Here is a 23,794-nt window from a genome sequence, read left to right as displayed (position 1 = left end):
CAACTGGTGAATCACTAAATTCTAACCCTGAAACTAACAATACACTACATGCTAACTAAATTGAATTTAAATTTAAAAAATTTTTTAAAAGTCAAACACAGCATGCAGCTACAGAGAAATGGCCTCCACGTCATGTACTCCTAACTCATCCCCAGATGACACACAGTCATCTGACGCACCCAAGTGCAGGTCCTGCCCTCAATCTGTAAGTCTTAATTTCTGTTGTAGCTTTTACTTAGAAGTGCAAAATGAATACAAGTCCTTGCATTTTCTCCTGATGGCCCAACAAATCACCCTGGGCACTCACTGCAATGTGCACAGCAGGCTGACCTATGCCCACTCCCAGCAGCATCATTAACCTTCTCTGGACCTTCTTGGAAGCCGCCCTGCTTGCCTGAGATGCCTATCTCCTCTTTATCCTCCTGGAATACTCTCACTCCTCCTTCAACATTCAAACTGTGGTCAGTGCTCTGACAAACTTCCCACCTGCTCCCTCCCTCAGCCCTCCTGTTCTCTTGCAGAGTGAGAAGCCCTTGCTTTGCTTCCATGACAGCGCTCACCACATTGTAATATAACACAACACTGCACACAGGTTCCAACTGCCTCTCTGGCTTGTATGCTGCTTGAGACCAAGGACCATTTTGCTCATGGGACCAATGTGCACTGTGCACCTGCTATGTGCTAAGAAAAGCCTTAAGTTCTGGGATAAATGGGACACCTGGGTGGCTCAGTGGTTGAGCACTCGCCTTCGGCCCAAGGTGTGATCCTAGAGTCCCGGGATCGAGTCCTACATCGGGCTCCTTGCATGGAGCCTGCTTCTCCCTCTGCCTGCATCTCTGTCTCTCTGTCTCTCTCTGTCTTTCATGAATAAATAAATAAAATCTTTTAAAAAAAAGTTCTGGGATAACAAAATAACAGCAATAAGAACAAAAGGTTCGGTCACTAAGGAGTCTGCGTCCTAATGGGAAGAGACAACAATAAACAAAGTAATGTGAAACAGCAATACTGTGATGGAAGAAAATAAAGCAAGGGACAAACATGTCCCTTTATTTGCAATTTAAAGCCAAGGTCAGCTTTCTTGTACTATTCAGGGATGTCTCATGCCTTTCCAAAAGGAGGCCCTCAATAAAATGTGTGCCATGCTGTGCTAATTTTAGACCCTTCCTAGCAGAAGTGCAACAAATGCCATGGATGTGTACTGTGGATTTGGGGATCGTAAAGGAACTAGTATTGTAACTACTTCGTTTTCCCTCAATCCACTTGTAGCTAAGGAATAATAAAGGATGCCTTCTGTTTACACAGGACTTTACAATTTACTGAGTCTCTGAGGTCTGTGGTGAGCGAGGCAGGAGTTACAATTAAAGACCAAAAAAAAAAAAAAAGAAGAAGAAGAAGATGACCCAAAAGCAGTAATGGATTTATTTGCCCAAAGTCATACAGAGATTGAAGGGCTTCCATCCTTGTGACCCTCCATCCAGGAGTTTCCTCCCCACCCACCTGCCTCTGGAAATGACTGCTCTGAGCAGTTGCAAGGCTCATCTGCTAACTGCTTTCCATAGCATGAATGAAGTTCATACACATTTTTATATTGCTAGAATAGCCCCCAAATTTCTGTTATCTTATTAATACATTTTCATGAATCAATGTGTATGTAAAACAGAAGACGAATTTCTTCAGATGACTCAAATGACTCCCTCGGCTGCTTTATACAGATGGTGCATGAGATTTAGAGTTAAATCCACACACCTCCTTCAGACTAATCAATCTTGAAAGTTTTCTTTCCTCAGTTCTGTTTACAGGTCACCACAGACCCGTTTCCCAAGCCAGTGAAAAAAAAACACACTAGACCACAGATGGATTTTTAAAGGAGGGATCTTTTTTTCCAACATGTGCCTTCCTGTAATTTAAGGAAATGTTATACATGAACAATTAAAGGCATATATCAAAAAAAGAAGCAAAGCTCCAATAGTTTCCTATTCTATCAAATTATAATAATTGTAAAAAAAAAAAAAAAAGGCCCCAGATACGGAAATTCCAGCCTCTATTTAAGAATAACTACTTCAACCTCCAGTGAAAATAGGACTTTTAGGTAATTTCATGTAATAATTACTAACAACATTTTAAACTTTAATATGGAGTGAAAGGCACACAGATGCAATTATTTAATAATTTTTGCTAAGTCCATTTGAAATTTTCTTTAGTTTTCTCTCAATAGTTAGGAGTTGAAGTAATTAGACTTATGGATAATAATCTTCAGTCTTCCTATTATTATTCATCTGGTTATTTTAAAGGTGCTGTGGACCCTCTCGTTCAAACACAGAAGAGTAGCTATAACCTAGAAATCATTTGCAGCAGCTTTCATTACAGTTACCATATTATTTATTATTCCTCTAGGACACTTCCCAAAGTAGAAAGGATGCCATTAACAAGACTAGGACAAAATGCTTAAACCAGTGCCCTCCTGGGCAAACAGGGACATCTGGTCACTCTACTTTCAGGAAGATTACTCAAAAAATATTAAGTTTTGCTTTAAAACAGCAAATAAGTAAATCTAAAGTGGGGAGACGAGAGATGTTCCCAAGAAGAAAAGTTACTTTTAAACATAAAATAATAATATTGGGGGGGTGTGTCCCTATCTGCTCTTCTCTCTCCTCTGATTAAAATGGTGAAGATTCAAAGATCTGTAGCAAATGGTTAGTTGTTGCCAAGACATATATTCAATCGGCTCTGCTATGACCCCATTGGCCAAAAAACAAACCACCCACTTCTCAGTAAGTGCATATGATGGCAAAAGATCCTTGTGAAGGGAACATGAACTCAACATTCCCTAGATTTTCTTCCCTGGCACTCTCCTGCTTCCCAAAGAGAAGGAGGGGTTGACGGTGTTAAGATGCCTCTGGCGGCTCCCTCCAGGCCATCATGTTGAGGACACTGGCAGCAGAGGAAAGGAACAAATGCCTAACATTGTACATGTGGAACACGCTTCAGCACACAAACAAGACGAGTTCTGACAGTGGAGCCCTGGCCTCAGCCTACATTTGGGCTTTTCATGGACAGATCTCTGTGCCTGTCCAGACTCTACCTATCTACCTCAGTGGCTTCTCAGAAGAAAGAAGGTAAAGTATCCTAGAGGTAGGAAAAGGCTGAACCCAAATAAGAAGCCAGGAGAAAGAAACAGAAGGCAATGAAGGAAAGAGAACACTGAACCCAGAGATAAAAAAGGGTCACAGGTACGTGACACAGTTTTCTTCCAAATCTCAAAGACTGATTTCCAGAGGATATTTGATCTGGCGTGCTGGCCTCCAGACACTGTGTTTTAAACATCTCCACGGAAACAGCCTTCCACGGAATTTTCCAGAACCATGATACAATTTTTAACCTGTATTATTTAAGTTTCAGGCATCAGGAAATCCATTCATGTTTGATACTAACAAAAAAGGTATTCAGAGGCATCACCCATATGGTAATGAAGAGGTGGCCTTGCAAGAGTGATATTCTATTTATTTTTTTTAAGATTTTATTTATTTATTCATGAGAGACACACACAGAGAGAGAGAGAGAGAGAGAGAGAGAGAGAGACGCAGAGACACAGGCAGAGGGAGAAGCAGGCTCCATGCATCGGGAGCCCGACGTGGGATTTGACCCCGGATCTCCAGGATCGCGCCCTGGGCCAAAGGCAGGCGCCAAACCGCTGCACCACCCAGGGATCCCCAGTTGGCATTTTTTAAAATTTAAATTCAATAAGCCAACATAGAGCACATCATTAGTTTCAAATGAAGAGTTCAATAATTCATCAGTTGTGTATAACACCCAGTGCTCATCACATCATACGCCCTCCTTAATGCCCATCATCCAGTTACCCCTTCCCACCCACCTCCTCTCCAGCAACCCTCAGTTTGTTTCCTACAGTTAAGAGTCTCTCGTGGTTTTTCTCCCTCTCTGGTGATTTCCCATTCAGTTTTCCCTCCCTTTCCCTTTGATCCTCTGTGCTGTTTCTTATATTCCACATATGAGTGAAAGCATATGATAATTATCTTTCTCTGATTGACTTATTTCACTCAGCATAACACCCTCCAGTTCCATCCACCTAGATGTAAATCGTAGGTATCCATCCTTTCTGATGGCTGAGTAATATTCCATTATATATATAATCTTCCTTATCCATTCATCTACCAATGGACATCTTGGCTTTCACATGTCATTACAGATCGTTGAGATCACCACCTCAATCTCAGCCACCCAAATCTAAAAAGTTTAAGAGAAAGTGATTCTATGCATTTGTCAGAGTTCACACATGATCCGAGTTCAAGATCTGCAGTTCAAGAACTGCAGCACTGGACAGTACCCATGACATCAGGGCCACAGTCCTGGCTGTGTGCATCTGTAGGTTCCCAGAAGGGGGCTCAGAGGCCCAGGACCCAAGAAGGGACAGGAGAAGACTTCAGCCATCTTGGAGAGACATGGTGTCCTCAACTCTCTCTCTGGAAATTTGCTAGGGTAAGGAATATCCCTGCAAGGATTTTGCCAAGGCGGCGTGGGGTAGGAGTCACAAGGAAACATTCTGAATTCATGCTTCAGTGTCCAAATCCCAGCATCTCTGCTTCCCAACCAGCTGATGGTGGACGGGCCCTATAATTGCTCTTTTTCCATCACTTCTTGGTCTGTAACACGGAGACAAACAAAGGCGGGTTGTTCTAAGGATTCAGTGAGATACACACCAAGAGCTTAAAACTGGGCCTGGCAATTAGCTAGTACTCAGTAAATGTTAGTTTAAATTTTTAAAAATATTTATTTATTTATTTATTTATTTATTTATTTATTTATTTGAGAGAGAGAGAAAGAGCAAGCAGGTGGGGAGGGGCACAGGGAGAGGGAAGAGTCCCATCAGACTTCACATTGAGTGTAGAGCCCCACGCAGGGCTCAGTCTCATGACTCTGAGATCATGACCTGAGCTGAAAACCAAGAGTTGGTCGTTCAACCAGCTGAGCCACCTAGGTGCCCTTAATTATTTTTCATTAATACCCTCTACCTGGCCCAGGGCTGAACACACAGACAACTTCTTCTGTCCCCGCCCCCCAAGAGAAGGGGTTCCCCCCCCCATGGAAAGCTCACAGAGCTCTTTACTGGGCCATATGAGAAGGTTGAAGGTCTCTCTTTTCTCTCCATTTCATCTCATCCTCTCCTTCTATTCTTTCAGGGACTACCCTATTTTAGAAAACATTCTTACATTTAAAAAAAAAATCTAAAATTAATCACTATGTCCATGTTTTCCCCAACAACACAAGGACCTTATAATGATTCAACTCTGTCCACACACATATTGGCTCCCAAGCTACTGCTTTCTGTCCAGGATGTCTGTCTGTCTGTCTGTCTCTCTCTCCTCTCTCTCTCTTTCTTTCTCTTTTCCTTCTTTCCTCCCTCCCTCCTTCCCTTTTCTATTACTGTTTTAAATAGTCATACCTTGTAGCAATTGTAGCAATTGGCCTGTCTACCAGTTTCCTTGCTCGGCATGAGCAGACCAGTTCCCTTGGGTTGGAGCTCCTTTCTTAATGGTGGATGGAGATAGCTCTGTCTTATGAAATTGAAGAGCCAAGAAATACTATGAAATATTTCACCTGAAAATTTCTAGATTTATTTATTCTAATCTGGGGCTTTTCAGGCTAGAGAGTCAGCTCTATTGCTGGAAATGGAAGCAAGAAGTTCACTTTTCCTATTTTTCATTTCCTTCTCCTTTTTTTGGGGGGGGTCGCTAACTAGGAAGAATCCCTTAATATTTATAAAATCTGACTTTTTCACCAAAAAAAGAAGAAGAAGAAGAAGAAGAAGAAGAAGAAGAAGAAGAAGAAGAAGAAGAAGAAGAAGAAGAAGAAGAAGAAGAAGAAGAAGAAGAAGAAGAAGAAGAAGAAGAAGAAGAAGAATAATAATAATAATAATAATAATAATACAGGATAGGAAAAGAAACACACGCACATACACACTCATTTAACAAAAGTTCCCAGCCACCCTTCAGTATTTTCACAGTAAGTCACAATCAGATACGATGTGGTTATGGTTCTCCCTCCCTCTCTTCCTCTCCCTCCCTCTCTCAGTGGGCTCAAGGCAACAGGGCCACTCTGAGACCTACAGAAAGGGCAGTCCCTACTGGGCACAGCATAGCAAGGCTCGGGGAGTTGGGGCGGGGCGATGGAAGGCACCCCAAGACAGTAATGAAGGCTCTGCAGCTTGTGTCCTGCTTCTGCTACTCAATCACTTGGGCTTCTCTAGCAAGTGTCACTTAACTTCTCTGAACCTGTGCTTCTTCACCCACCAAGCTCAGCGAAGTTCCCAGGAGGAACGGGGCTCTGGATGGGACAGCGATCGTGGGTAAAGAACACCAGGATGGAAGTCTGGAAACTCAGGCCCTACGCCAGGCTTTAATGATCCCTGTGACAGTCACAAAGCCTCTGTGAGTCTTGACATCTTCATTTAGAACAGGCAGGGTGCGTGTTAGACAGCTGCCAGGTCCCCTCCCTGGCTCAAGCTCCACCACGTATTATTATAATGAGATAATAAATGTGAACACACTTTGAGGTCTCTATAAGCACTCTATCTCAGTTTTATATACAGGAGTTGATTGGGGCTGGAATAGTAATAAATATAGATGGTAGGTCATCTTCCTATTTCTTTGTGATTTTGAGATAATAATAATATAGCAGGTTATGGTAAAATTTTACTTTGGAGCAACAGGAAGAGTAAAGAGAAATTCTTAGGAACCCAGAATTGCTAAGTAGGACAGGACTGGTTATAACAGTTCAATGCTTAACACATTGGAAGCCAGCCCTTGGTAAAGTCCTGGTTCTGCCTCTAACGGTGTCTATGTCCCCAGACAAATGATTTAATCTCTATAAGCCTCAGTCTTCTCCTCTTTAAAATGAGAATGAAAAAATAATAAAATAAAATAAAATAAAATAAAATAAAATAAAATAAAATAAAATAAAAATAAAGATGAGAACAATATTGGGATGCCTGGGTGGCTCAGTGGTTGGGCACCTCCCTTTGGCCCAGGGTGTGATCCTGGGGTCCTGGGATCCAGTCCCACATGGTGGGGCTCCCTGCATGGAGCCTACTTCTCCCTCTGCCTGTGTCTCTGCCTCTTTTTCTCTGTGTGTCTCTCATGAATAAATAAATAAAATCTTAAAAAATAAAAAATAATAAAATGAGAACAATATTACATTAGTGGTGAATTTAAATAAGATAATAACTGTGAAGCTCTCAGCTCAGTCTTAAACCCAGGAAGTAAGTCTCTGCTGTTGAAGATGAGCAAATGAGGCAAAACTTAGTTAAGTCAAGGATTTTCACTAAGTATTTATTTGGTTAATAACTAAACTCTTTGCTTGGGGGGAGGGGGGCGATAACCTTGTTTTATCCTGCAAAGAGAACAGAAAAATAGAAGTAGCAACCTGGCTCTACTTCAGTGTCTGCTAGGGAAAAAAGTCCCCTCTGGGGACAGGCCAGGGTACAGTGCACTTTCTTCCATCCACTTGGTACAGCTCTTGCCCATTCTTCCATACAGAGCAGATTTGGAAACCACTGGGGTTCCAAAGAGAAAATGAGTAACACTTTAGAAAGAATTATTACTCCCAGTAAAGCATGATACTGTAGAAAGCATAATACTCAGAGCCCTCCACAGGCAGGCTCTGTGAATTCAAGAGATTTTCATCCTGGGTGACCCAGTGGGCACGTCCTGAGGGTCTCTGCACCTCCTAATCCATGAGGCTCCAACCTCTGCAAGCCGTACTCACTGGCCAGTGGCGGGCACACACACTGCACACTGTTGCCAGAGACCGTCTACACTGCTGGGTCTTCAGCCTGGATCCTAAACCCATTCTCTCCGTCTGCCTGGTACTTTCTATTTTCCCCTGCCTGATGCTTGGCCAGATGCCCCAGGTGTGAAGTCACCCGTGCGCTGGCTTGTGTTTCTGACTGTGGTTGCCCCTTCAGGGCTCGTGGGTGCTACTGACACCCTCCATCACCTGCAACTGCAACCCCGTCTGGTTGTTGGCCTCCCCCACAATGCCAGTCCCACCTCAGCTCCAACTTTACCTAACGTGTTAGAATACAGTATGGTAGGCACCAGACACTGAGGCACAAAACGTGGCATCCAAACATACAGGCGAAGGTTAAAGGCACTGAAGGGGTTAAGAGTGGGAAGAAATGTAAAATCAAGGTAGTGTTTCTTCCACACCTTGCGGGTGGTGATTTCGCTTCTGGATCAGGAAAGTTGAAAGGAAGCAGTCAGTGTATTTTTATCAAACAAGGAAGATTAAAAGAAAAGGGCTGGAAAAGAGAGGGGGGGCTTAGCAGGCTGGGAGGAGAAGATGGTCTCTGGGATGTGGACCTTGTGAAAGGGGACAAGGGTGCAGGAAAGATGCTTGGGTGGGGAAGAGGAGTGAGCAGGGTGCCCCGACTCTGGCTGCACCTGGCAGGTGCCTGGACACCTCGGGTGGGTACCTGCCAGCACCGAGGTCCTCTGCTTTGAAGCTGCTGCAATGTTGCAAAAAGGTGAGCCCTGAGACCCCTGGGTGACTCAGTGGTTGAGCATCTGTCTTCAGCTCAGGTCCTGATCCCAGGGTCCCAGGGTCCCAGGATTGAGTCCTGCATCAGGACCCCCACAGGGAGCCTGCTTCTCCCTCTGCCCATGTTTCTGCCTCTCTCTGTGTGTCTGTCATGAATAAATAAATTAAAAAGAAAAAAAAGGAAAAGGTAAGCCCTCCTTCACAAATGTTGCTAACTTAACGCTTTCACTTTTGCTGCTTTCTTTTGTTTGCTCAAGGGAAGAATTTGTATTGGTTTGCAAGGGCTGCCATCACAAAACTCCACAAACTGAGTTGCTGAACAGAAATGGTGTCTTTTCTGGAGGCTAGAAGTGATCAACGTGATCACCTTGATCAAGATCAAGGTGTTGGCAGGGTTGGCTCCTTCTGAGGGCTGTGAGGAAGAATGGGTCCCAGGCCTCTCTCCTCGGTTCTGGTGGTTTCCTGTCAACTGTTGCTGTTCCCTGCCTGGGGCATCATGCCTACCTTCATTTAGCATTCTCCTTGTGTGTGCATCTGTGTCCAGATTTTCCCCTTTTTCATAAGGACTAGTCATTTTGGATTGGAGGCCACCCTACCGATGACCTCATCGTAACCAATTACATCTCCAACAACTCTAGCTCCTCATGACATCATATTCTGAGGTCTTAGAGGCTAGGACTTCAACATATGAATTTAGGGAGACACAATTCAACACACAAAAGTGCTATTGATGACAGTCCTTTGACACTCCTTCCCAGTCCTGAACCAAAGCTAGATTCATCAAGGAAAAAAAACAAATACAAAACAAAACCAAAAAAACAAGCAAGATGGCCCAACAATGCTTCCAAAACTTCTTGGCAGTTTATAAAAGCAAAACTTCCCTTTGGGGTAAACCTGTATATCACTTATGCAAGGAAGAAGCCAACTTGTTTTCTGTGCTCTAGAGAAAGGGAGCATTGGCCCCTTTTCCGGACAAAACCAAAATAGTCCAAGGCACCAGTAAGTGGTAAATCAGGTCTGCCTTACAGACAGTGGCATAATTGCAGGATTTGAGCACCATCCAAAAAAATAAAGTGGGAGATAGAGGTGGAAAAAAAGTAGCACTCAAGTTGTTTAACTCTCATTAACAGGAGCAAGAATCTGTCTCATTTCCATGCAGGGTGTGTGAACCTCTAGATTCTTCTGTGCCAAGCCCGAGGGCCCCTAAATAAGCAAGTTAGAATATGAAGTAACCACGGGATTGGCAAAGAGCGGGCAAGAGATCACATCCACATCCCAATTAGGCTGTGCTGTCTCAGTCAGACCTCACAAACGCCTCCTCCTCAAGTTCCATGGAAGCCAGGAGGAAACAAGCAGGACAAGTCCTCAGAAGTACCAGGGATCCAGGTGGCACATCAGAGAGGCAGAAGGTGGAGACTCTGGAGCCTGCTGCCCCACGCAAAATACACTGGGCCACTGATAATCCGTGTTTGGACAACCCTGTGCCTCAATACCCTCAACTGTAAAATGGAGATAATTATAGAACTCACAGGGGATGCCTGGGTGGCTCAGTCAGCTGGGCACTCGACTCTCAGTCTCAGCTCCAGTCTTGATCTCAGGGTCGTGAGTTCAAACCATATGTTGGGCTCCACACTGAGCATGAAGCCTACTATTAAAAAATGTATGTATGTATGTATTTATTTATTAGTATTTAAGCCTACTATTAAAAAATAATTAAAATTATTAAATTTTTATAAAGCCTATTAAATACTATTTATTAGTATTTAAACCTACTATTAAAAATGTGTGTATATATATATATATATATACACATATATATATATATGAATACACACACACATAAGACAATAGAACTCTTAGGGCTGCTGTAAGGTTCAGATAAATGAATACACATGAACTGCTTGAAACAACACCTGATACAGAGTAAGCACTGTAAATGTTAGCTAGCATTAACACTGTTTGAGGGGCATGGCCTAGGGGGAGCCTCTTGCTTAGAGCCTTGAGTCCCCATCCTTTGAAAAAAGAAAGTTGTCTTGGGAAATACAGAGGTCCCCAACACCGTATTCCTCCCCACACGGGGTCCAAGGATACAGAGGAGTCTAAGATATTTGCCTACCGTTCTAAGGCATTAAGAAGAGCCTGGGTTTTGGAGCCTGGATCTAACATTTATTAGACGCATAACCTTGAGCAAAGTCCGAAATCTCCACTAAGCCGTCATTTCCTCTAAGGTAAAAAAAAAAAAAAAAAAAAAAAAAAATGAGAAAAATAGCTTTCCCCTAATGCTGTGTGGAGAATGAATATGAAAATGTACGTAAAGCGCTCAGTGGGGTGCCCGCTTCATAACTATTGACGCAGTTCAATCATTAGCAGCCACGTGTTTGATCATGAAGCGGGGAAGCAGGTGGATTGTGAGCCGCCACCAGCTTACACGGGCAGGGGAGGGGTACCCGTCTAAGGACACATTACTTCACGCCCCCGAACTTGCCGTGATGGCCTCATGAAGCCCTGATGGGAAGGACACCCTTGTAGTTGGAGCACCCTAGGGCTGGGTCTGCACACCGCCGTGAGCGGCCGTGGAAAGAAGTCCCGACGTGGACAGGCAGGTGTGCTCCGAGGAGCAAGCATTACTGCCCTGCACGGAAGGCATTCCAAGATCTGCAGTAGGAGGGGTGGGGGAGGAGGGAAGGGGGGGCAGGCAGTCGTTATTAGGGATCGTTCTGTGTCCACCTGATGGATGTCAGTGCTCGGGAGGGTGAAAGGACATCTGAGAGAAAGGTGGGCGAAAACGAAGGCTGTGGCCTGTCCTTTGCTGCATATCCTGCCCGACTAACCTCTGCCTCCTGCCGGTGCGGGCCTGGGAAGCACCGTGACGCCAACTGCTGCCCATGCACCAGCTCTTTCCCCTTCTCCCAAGCCTCCAGATACCCTCGATGGACTAACAGACATGCAAGCAGGACTGACTGTTCAGGCTCATGCTCCTGAGAAATCCAGGCGGCCCCCAGGTAGAAGCACATTCCATTTGCAAAGCATCCCCGAGGATCCCTTCTCTCCCGTTCTCCATCCCTCCTCAGCAACAGCCAACCCTCTCCCTTACCCTGCATCTGTCTGAAGCCCCTGTCAAGCAACCCTCCGACACCCCATCACACCCTCTAGCCTTCATGTGCTTTTGGAGACCCTGCCTCTGCTCCTTATTCCCTTCCAGAATCCTGTGTGTCCCCCCCCCCTCCGCCGCCACTTGAGGCCCAGTGTCTGGGCCAGGGAAGGTCACTCCCTCTGGCCGGCGAACTCAGATGACAGGAGCCCAGGAATGGGGTGTCGCTGGAAGTCTTACAGTTCTTACCCCGCGAGCATTGTCACAAAGGTGGCAGGGCTCCCTCCGTGGGGCGCTCGAGCAGCTCGGGCCTTTGGCTGTTGGCCGATCGTCCTATGTGAGCCAACTGTCATAAAGAAACAGGCAATCAGGGGATCCCTGGGTAGCTCAGCGGTTCAGAACCTGCCTTCGGCCCAGGGCGTGATCCTGGGGACCCGGGATCGAGTCCCATGTCGGGCTCCCTGCATGGAGCCTGCTTCTCCCTCTGCCTGTGTCTCTGCCTCTCTCTCTCTCTCTCTATGTCTATCATGAATAAATAAATAAAATCTTAAAAAAAGAAAAAGAAAAAAAAAAGAAACAGGCGATCTTGACAAGGTGGGCGCCTCTAACCCCCCAGTCAGAGCCACAGGCCGACGGGTGGAAAGGGCAGCGCTTTAGATAAATGGACTATCGGGGAGCGAGGTAGAAATTTTACTCATCCATCAGGTTGGACGTCCACACTGTTTAGCTTCCAGAAGCTGAGACGTCGCCTCCTCCCTCCCTGGCACCACTAACAAGGCAAATGCCAGGCAGCCGCCCCGCGTGGCTCCCACGGACCGAGGAGCCCCGTTTGTCTCCGGGCACGAGAACCCACATCACCATCACTCAACAGGACTGAGAGCCGCACACGGGAGGCACTGACCCCAGGGCACGGGCCCCGGGGACCCAAGTGTCAACCCCAGGCACGAACAGCTGTTCCAGCCGGAGGATCCATCAACTCTGCAATTCCTCTCTCCCTCTCCCTCTCTCTGTCTCTCTGTTTTGTTTCTTGAGACCCTTGTACATCTTAGACCAGCCAAAACCAAGGGCAGAGAGAAAGGCACACGGTGACAACACCGCTGCATGACAGGCTGTAGGGAGGCTGGTGACCTCGAGGGGAGAGCAAGCGAATCACAGGTGCGTCGGTGGCCCTGATCGCCACCGGGCCCCGGATTGCGCTCCGTGCTGCAAGTCAGGCTGCATGAGTCATGGCACTCACTCATTAATTTCATCTGCAGCTGGCTTCGGATCACACCTCTCTCCACGGTCAGGTTTCAGGGGTGCGGTGACCGGAGCAGGCACCTGGGGCACCCTGTCCCTTCGCCCCGGCCAGCTCATCGGATGTGGTGTCCAGCAGGTTCATGCCTGCCGGTTTCAGGAAAATCCTGCTTGCTGCTTTCACTCCCAGGACCCAACTCTCCCTACCTTTTCTCTAAGGAAGAAAATGTCTGGCTTTAGGGCAGCCCAGGTGGCTCAGCGGTTTAGTGCTGCCTTTGGCCCAGGGCGTGATCCTGGAGACCCCAGATCGAGTCCCACGTCGGTCTCCCTGCATGGAGCCTGCTTCTCCCTCTGCCTGTGTCTCTGCCTCTCTCTCTATGTCTCTCATGAATAAATACATAAAATCTTTAAAAAAAAAAAAAAAAAGGCAAAAGAAAAGAAAAGGTCTGGCTTTAGCCAGCCTGACAAACTTCATCGCTTTCTCATTTCACCAGACAAGCAAGGAGGAAACTTTTGTTGTGTACTCTATATCCTGCAATGCAAAATTCCAGGCCAGTCTGGCTATATGACTGAAATGGGATATCCATTCAAAACCTGCTCTTGGCTTCTATCACTGAACACATTTAAAAGGAGAAGTCAAAGAAATGAGAAATGCAATATCAACCATGTCCCCCTAAAGCATCAACCTGTCTCCCCTAAAATGGTCCCTTGGAATGTAGCTTGCAGTGAACAGAACAAGTCTCTAACTGTAAAATATTTTATATCCCATCCTAGGAAACTAGAGCTCTAGGAACCCAGGCTATTCACATTTGCTGATGTGAAGGAAAAATCCATTATGGACTCACCACCAAAAATAACCACGACTTTCCCCTTTTCTGTGGTGATAAGTTTCTTTAATCTACTGATACTTAACTCAAAGGGATATGAAAAGAACAGCTCAGCTGCAATGTCCTTGGAAAACATCACATTAAAATTGACTAGTTTCAGTAGAATTGAAACACTCCAAAATCAAGTGAACATCTAGTAAATTCCTCAGTGATTGTAAAGTCATGGCAGGCTTTATCAGTAATATTGAGAATCCTTTTATTACCCATATCTCTTTTCATTGACCTAAAACACCCACCATTCTTAATGGAGCTTTTTTTTTTCCTTTCAAAGAAAAAACATATTTGAAAATAAAATGGTCACATACTACTTATAATAGAGTCTTTGAAAGGCTCTGGGATATTCTTCAAGATTATGGAATTAATGTTAATTTATTTAGGTTACTAATAGCATGGTAGTTATGAGGTTTTCTTTTAAAGCATTAATCTTTTGGAGACACATACCAAAATATTTATAGGTGAAATAATATGATGTCTGGGTTTGCTCCAAAATAATCTGGGTGGGAGAGTCAGGAAAAATATAGATGAAACAAGGTGAGCCATAAACTGAAAATTGTTGAGGCTGGCTACTGGGTTTGTGGGTTTAGGCTCTCCACCTTTGTACACATTAGAAATTGTGCACAACAAAAAGAAAAAAAAGTAACAGCGATATAAAATGGTCTGAGTTTTATTAATCTCCGACAATATCATGCATTCCCTGGGAAACATTCCTCCCAATTCCGGACTGAGGTGGAAAAATATCACTAAATCCTATCTGGAAATAAGCGACAGAAAATTCTGGAGTAGAAGTCAGGAAACGGGTTGTAGCCTGGGTTTTTCCATTTGCGGGCTCTGTGACCTTGAGCCCATCTCTTGACTCCTGTTTGTTGCTTCATTTCCAAGACAAATGGGTCAAACCAAAAGTTTTCCAAGGTCTTTTCCAGCTATAAGATTCTATGAAATTCGAAGCCCACTTAAAAATAAGCAGCGAAATATGTCAGACAAGCAGTTTCAAGTACAACCCAGGCACAATAAATCCCAACAGCTGCTAAAACTCTACAGTACATGTGCTCAACGACAGACACTAAGCATTCGCCCTAAATGTTGGGAGAAAGACATTTTCTGACATTGACCAAAGTCTTGGCTTTGTTCCTCTTTATGCGGCCAGAAGTATACTCCAGAATCCAGATAGAATGAAGTGATAGAATTTAATTGAATTAGGTTTTGCTGAACTCTTGCAATATCCCAGGATTAACTGACCCGCTGGGACATGAGAAAGAGTTTTATGTCTGGGAAATGCCCTGTTTTCTCTTTTATAATTGCTTTAAAAAAGTGGGAGCCCAGCACTCAGGAACCCATAAAGATCAATGTGTATGTAGAGTAAAAGGGTCAATGAACAGAAACCTCCATATACAGAAAAACACGGGGTCACGGATCAAGGGAGTAACATTTCATCTCAGGGATTCAGTTTCCCAAATTCCATTTGGGGAGTCCTCATAAAGAAAGAACAGGCTGGGATCTGTTTTAGAACAAACATTTCCACTGTAATTTTTCAGAACGGTGAGTTGGGTATTTATGTACATTAGAGCTGAAGCCCTACTATCTGTTCCTTACCCATACTTGTCACATAGCACTGTCGGTCACAAAGCATACTACGGAATGGTACATTAGCCGGGGCCCTCATCACATGCCCTTAATTCAGTTCTAGGTCAGTTCAAGTTCAAAGAAGTTGAAATAAGGTATTCTAAAGTTACGGGTTCAAATTAGTTCTACCACTAGAATGGAGGGAGCCTAAAGATGTCTCCATCAGAAATAATTCTGGTCGTTATTTGCCAGTGTTATGAAGCCACACAGATGGTGGCTCACACGCCACACGGAATGAAGTCAGACGGAAATTTTAAAGCAGAGTATGAAACAGGCTTGAGTAGAAATGGAAATAGCATAATGAAGCATAGAAATATTACTCTTTCTGTGCATTTCTGCCTTAAAAAAAATCACCTTGTATATAGAGATTTCAATACTTTCATCAGGTTTTTCTATGTGCCCTAGGCAACAAATTCCCGTTGAAATCTCGTTTTCAAAAATGACGGTATCAATCTGATACTTAACAAATATCTGAGAGCCAAAGATGGACCACAGTGACATCCTTTTAATGCACTAACCCAGCCTTTTCTTGTTCTCCACGACTGGGCCAGAGATTTCCTCTCCCTCTTGATACCTGAGGTTGTACTTCTTTCCTGGACAATCTCTGAGCTTATAGGTAACTTTAGCAGCCCTTGGAGCTCAGACAATATGCTTTAGTGTCATTGAAGACAGGAAGGATCTTGAAGGGACCTGCACCACCAACAGTGTCTTTTTGTCATCTGTAGAGAATGTTTTCACCTCCATTTTTTCACTTGGTATCTGAAGCATGAATCATCCAACCAATGACACAAAGAATAATTGTAATTGCTATACACAGTATTCTAAATTTTTTTTAAAAATCCAACAATAGGGATCCCTGGGTGGCGCAGCAGTTTAGCGCCTGCCTTTGGCCCAGGGCGCGATCCTGGAGACCCAGGATCGAATCCCACCTCAGGCTCCCGGTGCATGGAGCCTGCTTCTCCCTCTGCCTATGTCTCTGCCTCTCTCTCTCTCTCTCTGTGTGTGACTATCATAAATAAATGAAAAAAAAAATTAAAAAAAATAAAATAAAAATAAAAAAAAAATCCAACAATAACATATATTCCTTGGAAAAATTTCTTCTTACATGTTTTTACACAGATTTTTAAAAAGTCACTAAATCCTGTTCAGAAATGAGTTCCCAGTCAAATTTATTACCCTACGGTGTTGTTCATCTTTTGGAGGTAAGATCCCAACATTTCATGCTTTGATTGGTCAAATTTTAAAATAAGAGGAAAATAATGATCAGAGATGTTGTCCAATTCTTCTGCCCTCTCATACACAATCTTTTTAAATCCCTCTTCTTTCCACCTTGTCTTTAGCAGCACAGACCTCAACTTAATTCTAACCTAACCATTTCCGTTTTATTTTCTCCATTTTCCTGGCCCCCAGAAACACTTTTTCTGGTCATATTTTTAATGTAGATGACAAAATTATCTTTATTCCTGATCTGGCCACAATATTCTCTTTTTAAAATGCTAACTGGCTCAGTCAGTAAAGCACATGACTCTTGACCTTGGGATTTTGAGTTCGAGCCCCATGGTGGGTGTAGAGATCACTTAAAAATAAAAAAATAAAAATGAAAAAAATAAAAAATTCTAATGGTATGTTTCAATTCCTCTGCAAAACGATGCACAATGTTTGGTTCTCCTTGTTAAGACTTTTGGCTCATTTGGTTGGTTTGTTGGTTGACTGGATTCACTAGATTAGAATCAAATAGTCTGATAACTGAAAAAGAGGACTTATTTGTTTTATTTTATTTTATATTTTATTTAAGATAGCTTTTAAAGTCATCTTCTCCTACACCTACACTGTGGTGAGGCATAAATGTTTTTCCCAAGGCCTGCAGCTAGCTGACAGCACACAGTAGGACTAGCCCCACGTCCCTGACTTGGGAGTCATTGCTGTTTGCCACATGATACGTGCTACCACTTTTCCATAGCCACCTCCACTCTTCTCAAGTAGAACTGATTCCTGTTCTATATCTCATCATCCCCTAAGCCTCCTAAGAGGCTGGCCACACACCTAAGACAGTTCCTGCTCACCTCTCTCTGGACGCAGCAGCAGCAAACCAACTACACCACTTGTACCTCCTGAAACTGCTCCCAAAATTCCCCCACGAAGATAACATATATCTTGGTTCACAAATGTTGCCATGAGAAATGCTGTACTTGAGATGTATCTCGCTTTCACTTATGGCTACACAAGCCTTACTGATATAGTTGCAATTAGAAGAGAAAACCACTACAGCCTGTTATCCAGCCACTTTCTGAACTCATGCAAGACGTATAAGAGTTCGTGAAACCACACTGAAGTTCTGTGCCTCCCTCCACAGCATGCTTCTGTGCAATTTTTATTCAGTGGAAACACTGTACAACACATCCACCTTTGGCGTATTGGCTGAGAGTAAGAAGGTGTGTGAATGGTGTGTGCAACGCCGGTGTAGGTAGGGAAGGCAGGGGTGGTGAGAGGCAGCGGGGACAGCAACTATTTTAGGGGGATCCCTTGGCCAAAGAGTCAATGGAAGCTGGGCTAAGCCTGCTTGACGTCATTGCAACTAATTTATACCAACCCCCCCCCCCTTGCAGATATACACCCTACAAACACTGAAATAACAACACACAGAAGATAGTTTAAGAGAGATTTATGGCTTTTTATCTTTTATGGAAACAGGCTGTGAGCACATGAGACTGATTTGTAAGTGCCAAGTCCTTCCATTACTCTATTTTTTTTTTTTTAATTTTTTATTTATTTATGATAGGCACACAGTGAGAGAGAGAGAGGCAGAGACACAGGCAGAGGGAGACGCAGGCTCCATGCACCGTGAGCCTGACGTGGGATTCGATCCCGGGTCTCCAGGATCGCGCCCTGGGCCAAAGGCAGGCGCCAAACCGCTGCGCCACCCAGGGATCCCTTTTTTTTTAATGACAGACCCCACTGTGCAGATTTCAACATAGTTTAGGACTAAAAAAAAAAAAAAAATATATATCAATGAGTAAAGAACAATTCCAGAGAGTGGACTTTTCATTGTAACTCTTTGGGAAAAAGAAAAATAAAGCAAAACAAAAAAAGTACGGCTTGCCCCTCGTGGACTCTACTTTGTGTTCCTAATCTTAATACAAAGGTTAGGATTAAAAGCACTGGCATTAAAATAGCCTTCCATTTCTGCTTTGAAGTCTAATGATGACAACCGCTAAAATTTTTGACAACTTTCATGAAGGCAGAGGCCTTCAAAATCCTTTGAAATGTTAAATGACAAAGTGAAGAGGTCTTTATGGGGGAAACTTTTTCATAAAAGGTGCACAAACAGCATGCTTTTTAAATTCACACTCATTCAGTTTTCTTCCAACACCAAAACTTCATGTATGTTGGGCATTTGCTATTGTCTGCAATTCTCATTCAAAAGTCAAAATCAGGAACCAACTTCTTGGATCAAATACGTACAGGAAACAACTGTTAAAATACAATAATTGGTCCTTATGAAGTGACAAATATTTCCTATCTTGGAGCTGCTCTCACTTTTTATTGGCCATTGAAGATCTAAGAAACAGTCTTTCCCAAAAACAAAAGAATAAAGTACAAGGAATCAGTGTGAAGCAGCATCCTAAGGCCTGGATTGTAGTCTTACTCATCCCTGGAAATTCTGCAGGGGGCACCGTTAGCAGGCAGGGTCACTGAATCTGAAAGTGTCTTCAGCAAGGCCAGGCCAAGGCAAAGCTACAGAAAAGAAGCCTGAACTAGACAGCTCTCTGGGCATCCAGCTCTTCTGGGGACAAATCACTCCTCTCTCCTCCTACCACGTGGCACTAGATGGTTTCTTAAGCTTTTCTACAACTCTGGTTTCCTCAACTAAAACATTCAAGTTGATCTTGCCTCAAAATACTGTTGTCAGGACCTAGTAAGATAAATTATGGGAAAGGGTTAATAAGCACAATGTGGCATCGGGTAGGCGCTTAGAATTCTTAGTAAAATGAAAACACCCACATATATACACACAAAACCTCCATCCTCAACCAGAAGCTTCCACACATCCCACCCTGCTGCCCAGAGAATTTAAAACATCAGAACCAAAGTCACAAGCTTTATTTTCTCCTTTCATCAAAGCTAATTTTCATACGTTTGACTCATTCATTCTGCCCATCGGTGAATTAATCTAAAGACTGGATTCATGTCAATATATCAGTGAGTGTTCATGCTTTCTCCTACTCTGAAATATTTCAGCAAGACCTTTCCCGAAATGATGTTCTAGTCTACCATTTCTCCAAACGCTTTGTTTGGGGTCCCTACAGTCTGGGGTGGGGGTCTGAGACTCTTCATTTCTCTCAGGCTCCCAGGACCGGAGTTGGTCCTGATCCATGGACCACATTTTGAGTGACAGGATTCTAGTTCAGGGTAATAAGGATCGAAGACCCATTGAATTTTGAGCTACAAAGAAATTCAAGATTGTTTTTTATCCCAAAGATAGAAAACTGGAAAAAATTCAGGTCACACATAAGTGGGGGTTGGGTTTATTTTTTATTTTTTGATCCTCCTACTGTTTTCAGAAACTGGGGAATTTTTACTGATTTACAGCATGAAAAAAAAAAATCCAAACATACCATAACACAAGGCCTTTATTCTTGAGTGGCAATAAACACTGAGTAATGGCCCAAGGGATGGACCACATGCTCTCCAGGACCGCACAATACCATGGTCCTCTCCAACACAGAGGCCAAACATCAGTGACTATGGATCATCATACACGCACTATTGTAAACTTTTCTCACACCAGAGATATATTTCTCAATTCCCAAGTCCCAGTGGTACTGAGGGGGCCGCATCTTCTCCGAAATGGCAGACAAGGACGTCTACTTGGCTGACTTCGCTCATTTACATTACCTACCTGGCAACCCCTGATCCGCTCCTCTCTATAGACAAGAAAGTGGAAGGCACAGCAGTTAAGCGACTCAGCTCAGGCCACAGCTGGTCAGTCCCCCACTGGACGCTGAGAATTACTAACAGCTGGGCGGACAGACTTTGTGCAGGTGGGGCCTTTTAGCACCTCTCAAATCACTTCACGTTGGCAACCTCTCCTCCTCATCCCAGGCTTAGTGTGACTAACTACTTTCATTTTTTAAAAATCTCCTCTCTGGTGGAACTCCGTTTCTAGATATTAATACTATAAACAAAGAACGCCAGGAAGCCTATTCATCATCCACTTACCGGTCAGAGCCAACCAGGTAGGTTGCCGAGCCAAAGCTGGCATTTCCCCCATGGAAACAAAGCCCAGACTTCCTAGACCTGCTGCACACTCTCTGGAAGGACCGCAAGCATGGCCTTTGCAGGCATGTTTGGGAGGCTGCCAAGAGCTTGGGGCCTGGCCAAGTCGGGGGTAATGACTCTGACTGCTTGGAGTCTCCCCTTAATGTTCAAATTATAGACATGGTCTCTGTCAAAGAAGTGTGTGTATCAGGGACAGAGTTCAGATGTCCCCAGGAAACAGAACTGGTGTCAACAGGAGACCCGTACCTCTTGGGGAGGACATGAGGTTCGTTCAAGGTGAGCATGGGCAACACGTTCCTGTAAAAAACCCTACCTGGCTTGGGGTCTCTAGGTCAATGCTATCTAAAGTGTTGATGTGAAACTAAAGTAAGCAAAACCCCATCATTCTCAAGAGCCAGGTTTTAAGGAGACTTTCTCTGCATCATTTGATAAAACACATCCCACCACTCATGTGTTTCAGAGAGCTTTGCAGAGGCACCAACTATTGTCATGTGAAAGGTGGAGGAAGAGCAGCCTGGCTTCCCAGGGTTGCTGGCTCCCATGGCTTGTGAGAGAGAACTCTCCAGGTAACACAGCCCCGTGGTTGGCAGTCCCAGATCCTTCCCCCTAAAGGAGACCTGGTCTGGGCAGGGGCAGAGACCCCACCTAGAAAAGCAATTTGGGGCAGCCCCGGTGGTGCAGCGGTTTAACGCCACCTGCAGCCCAGGGCGTGATCCTGGAGACCCTGGATCGAGTCACACGTCAGGCTCTCTGTATGAATGCCTGCTTCTCCCTCTGCCTGTGTCTCTGCCTCTCTCTGTCTCTGTCTCTATGAATAAATAAATAAAATCTTAAAAAAAAAAAAAAAGAAAAGCAATTTGGCTAGGGGAAAGTGCTAGCAGCAAGAAGAAAACAGAATCATAATGCCTCTCCTTCCTGGCCCATCTCTAAAACACTGACCTTGGCACTCACCACTACCTTACTAGGCTTAAAGCCTGTAGGAAGGAGGAATAGGGTAAAGAAAGAGAAAGATAAAAAGAGCTTTGATGTTTTTAAGAGAGTAAGAACTAAAAGGACTGGAGTTTAGTTTCTCCATAATCCCCACGGCCTCAAGCCCCCACTGATCAGCTTTGCTGGCCATGACTCGGGCAGGATGCCGGTCGGTGGGAGAGGCCGCAGAGTGCCCCCCCAACATCCAAGGAATGGGAGCTCTGGGAATGGATGCGACTCTCTTCTTGAGTTTGCACACAAACCAAAGACATCCCACAACATGCAGATGTAACTTATACTGTCAACCCCTAAAATATATAGGTAGAGTCTCCACATAAATAGGTGCACAGTTCTACAATCAAGAAAATAAATAGGAGTGGAGAGAGTTCTGTACAAATGCTTAAAATAATAAGTACATTTTAAAACCCTCCACAAAAAAAAAAAGCTCATTAATAATCTTTAGTCTCCCAGAGACTGAATTTCTAGCATCCAGCTCTCTGCACACCCGACCCGAGTGTGCAGAAAATTCTGTACATCTAAGCTCTGACTGCATGGCTCTCCCCTTCTCAGAGAGACAGTTAAAAAACAAAACAAACTTGTTCAATGAGGACTGTGGGGAGGGCCGGGCCTGAAGAGCTGAGTAGGACACTGACAGGCACATCAAAGGAAGAATGACCTGCAAAGGGGTCACTTCCACCAGGGCACCAAGACTCGCTCACAACGACACTGGTAAGAAATCAGCCCAACTGGAGTTGCAGCTCCAAGCGTGGGTTGGCTGCACCCATGGCATGTCGATTCCCTCCAAGTATCTGCAATCTGTTCCTCGCCATCTGCTAGGCTGTGGGTACAACCACGTCTGAGGCAGAACATCCCTTCTCCAAGAAAGACTGGAAGGACTGTCCACTCACTTACTGCCTAGGAGCCACCAAGCAGAATGGTGTCAGGTGTCTGGCACCCATGGGAAAAAAAGGTGAGCCCCAGTGCACCCCCAAAAGGCATGTGCCTGGGTGGAGGGGACAGCAAGTCTGGAGAACAGGGCTCGTCCACCCTCCCCAGTCCAAGAAGAGGTTCTTTCAAGCTCACTGCCGAGCCCTGGAGTGATGATCCTGGGAAGAAGGAGGCATCCAGGGGCAGGGTGGCCGTGGAGACTTCCACAGCTGCGATGCTGCATCACCGTGCAGCTTCCCTGGGAAACCTTTAGGAGAAGCACAGATAATAATGGGGATGAAACCAATTACATGCCTGATTGAAACTTCTCTCTTCCAAGAACTCAAAGCCCGTGTGTGTGCACACACTGTCTCACTACCCTTGCAGCATCACCTGTGAGAGAGCAGGGCTGGTGTGATTAGGCCCACTGTCTCCGTGAAAACACTCCCCAAATCCCAGTGTTTCAGAAGAAAGGGTGGCTCTGGGGTGTGTGATGATGGGCACACTTGTCCTTTAATAGTTGGGAAGGCAGTCTTCAACACTCTCCTAGGACTCTCGACAGGATGCTCAAACAAATAAACCAATCCTCCGGGTCGTCGCACACGCACAATACGAAAACGTGGACACACAGATCGGGGTGTGCCCGCAGGATGTGACATGTAGGGGAAAGACTTAAGACCCCCTTGAGATGAAAAAATAAAGAGACGGCTTCTGAAAAAGAAGTAACACTTTCCAAATCGGGGAAATAACATCCATAGCTTATACACAAGTCTCAGAACGTGACTTTCTGAACGTTTTGCATCTTAACAGTTGATTCCAGGGTTTTCATGGTTCTTCAAACTTTCGCTGGAAAGCAAACAACAGAACCACCACGAAGATGACTGACTAATCTCATTATAGCCGATCTGAATTCCAAAGTGTCAGATACGCAGATATTGCAGGGTGAGAATAGACAGGATTAAAAAAAAATAAGCAGATGGTCAATGAGTTATGAGGACCAGAGCCATCAATTTATGTGGGTTTATCTTGTTTATTTACTCAGATTTTGGCAAAAGCGGTACCCTCACCCTAGCAACGGCTATATCATATGCTTCTTCGCTTACAACATACCCGGCTTCTAATTTTAAAAGCCACCACTTCACAATCTGCAAGAAGCTCCTTTTGTTATCAATGTGAAATATGCTATTTCAAGCCTCTGACACATAGCCTTTGTATTTCTCCCATATGT

At 44.4% G+C, this 23,794-nt stretch overlaps 1 protein-coding gene across 7 annotated transcripts in view; it reads right to left on the bottom strand.

The window, feature by feature from the left end:
• Positions 1-23,794, bottom strand: part of STOX2 (storkhead box 2) — a 264,144-nt gene that overhangs the window by 125,511 nt on the left and 114,839 nt on the right. The window contains exon 3 of one of the 7 annotated variants that reach the window (XR_012007461.1): positions 11,970-11,993. The exons of the other annotated variants lie outside the window; for them this stretch is intronic. The gene's annotated coding sequence lies outside the window, so the exon portion shown is untranslated. Of the gene's footprint in view, positions 1-11,969; positions 11,994-23,794 lie in introns of those variants that run through there. 7 annotated transcript variants of the gene reach the window in all.

Source organism: Canis lupus, chromosome 15, assembly GCF_048164855.1.
Source record: "Canis lupus baileyi chromosome 15, mCanLup2.hap1, whole genome shotgun sequence".
NCBI lineage: Eukaryota > Metazoa > Chordata > Mammalia > Carnivora > Canidae > Canis > Canis lupus.
This window is presented reverse-complemented; position numbering and strand designations above follow the sequence as displayed.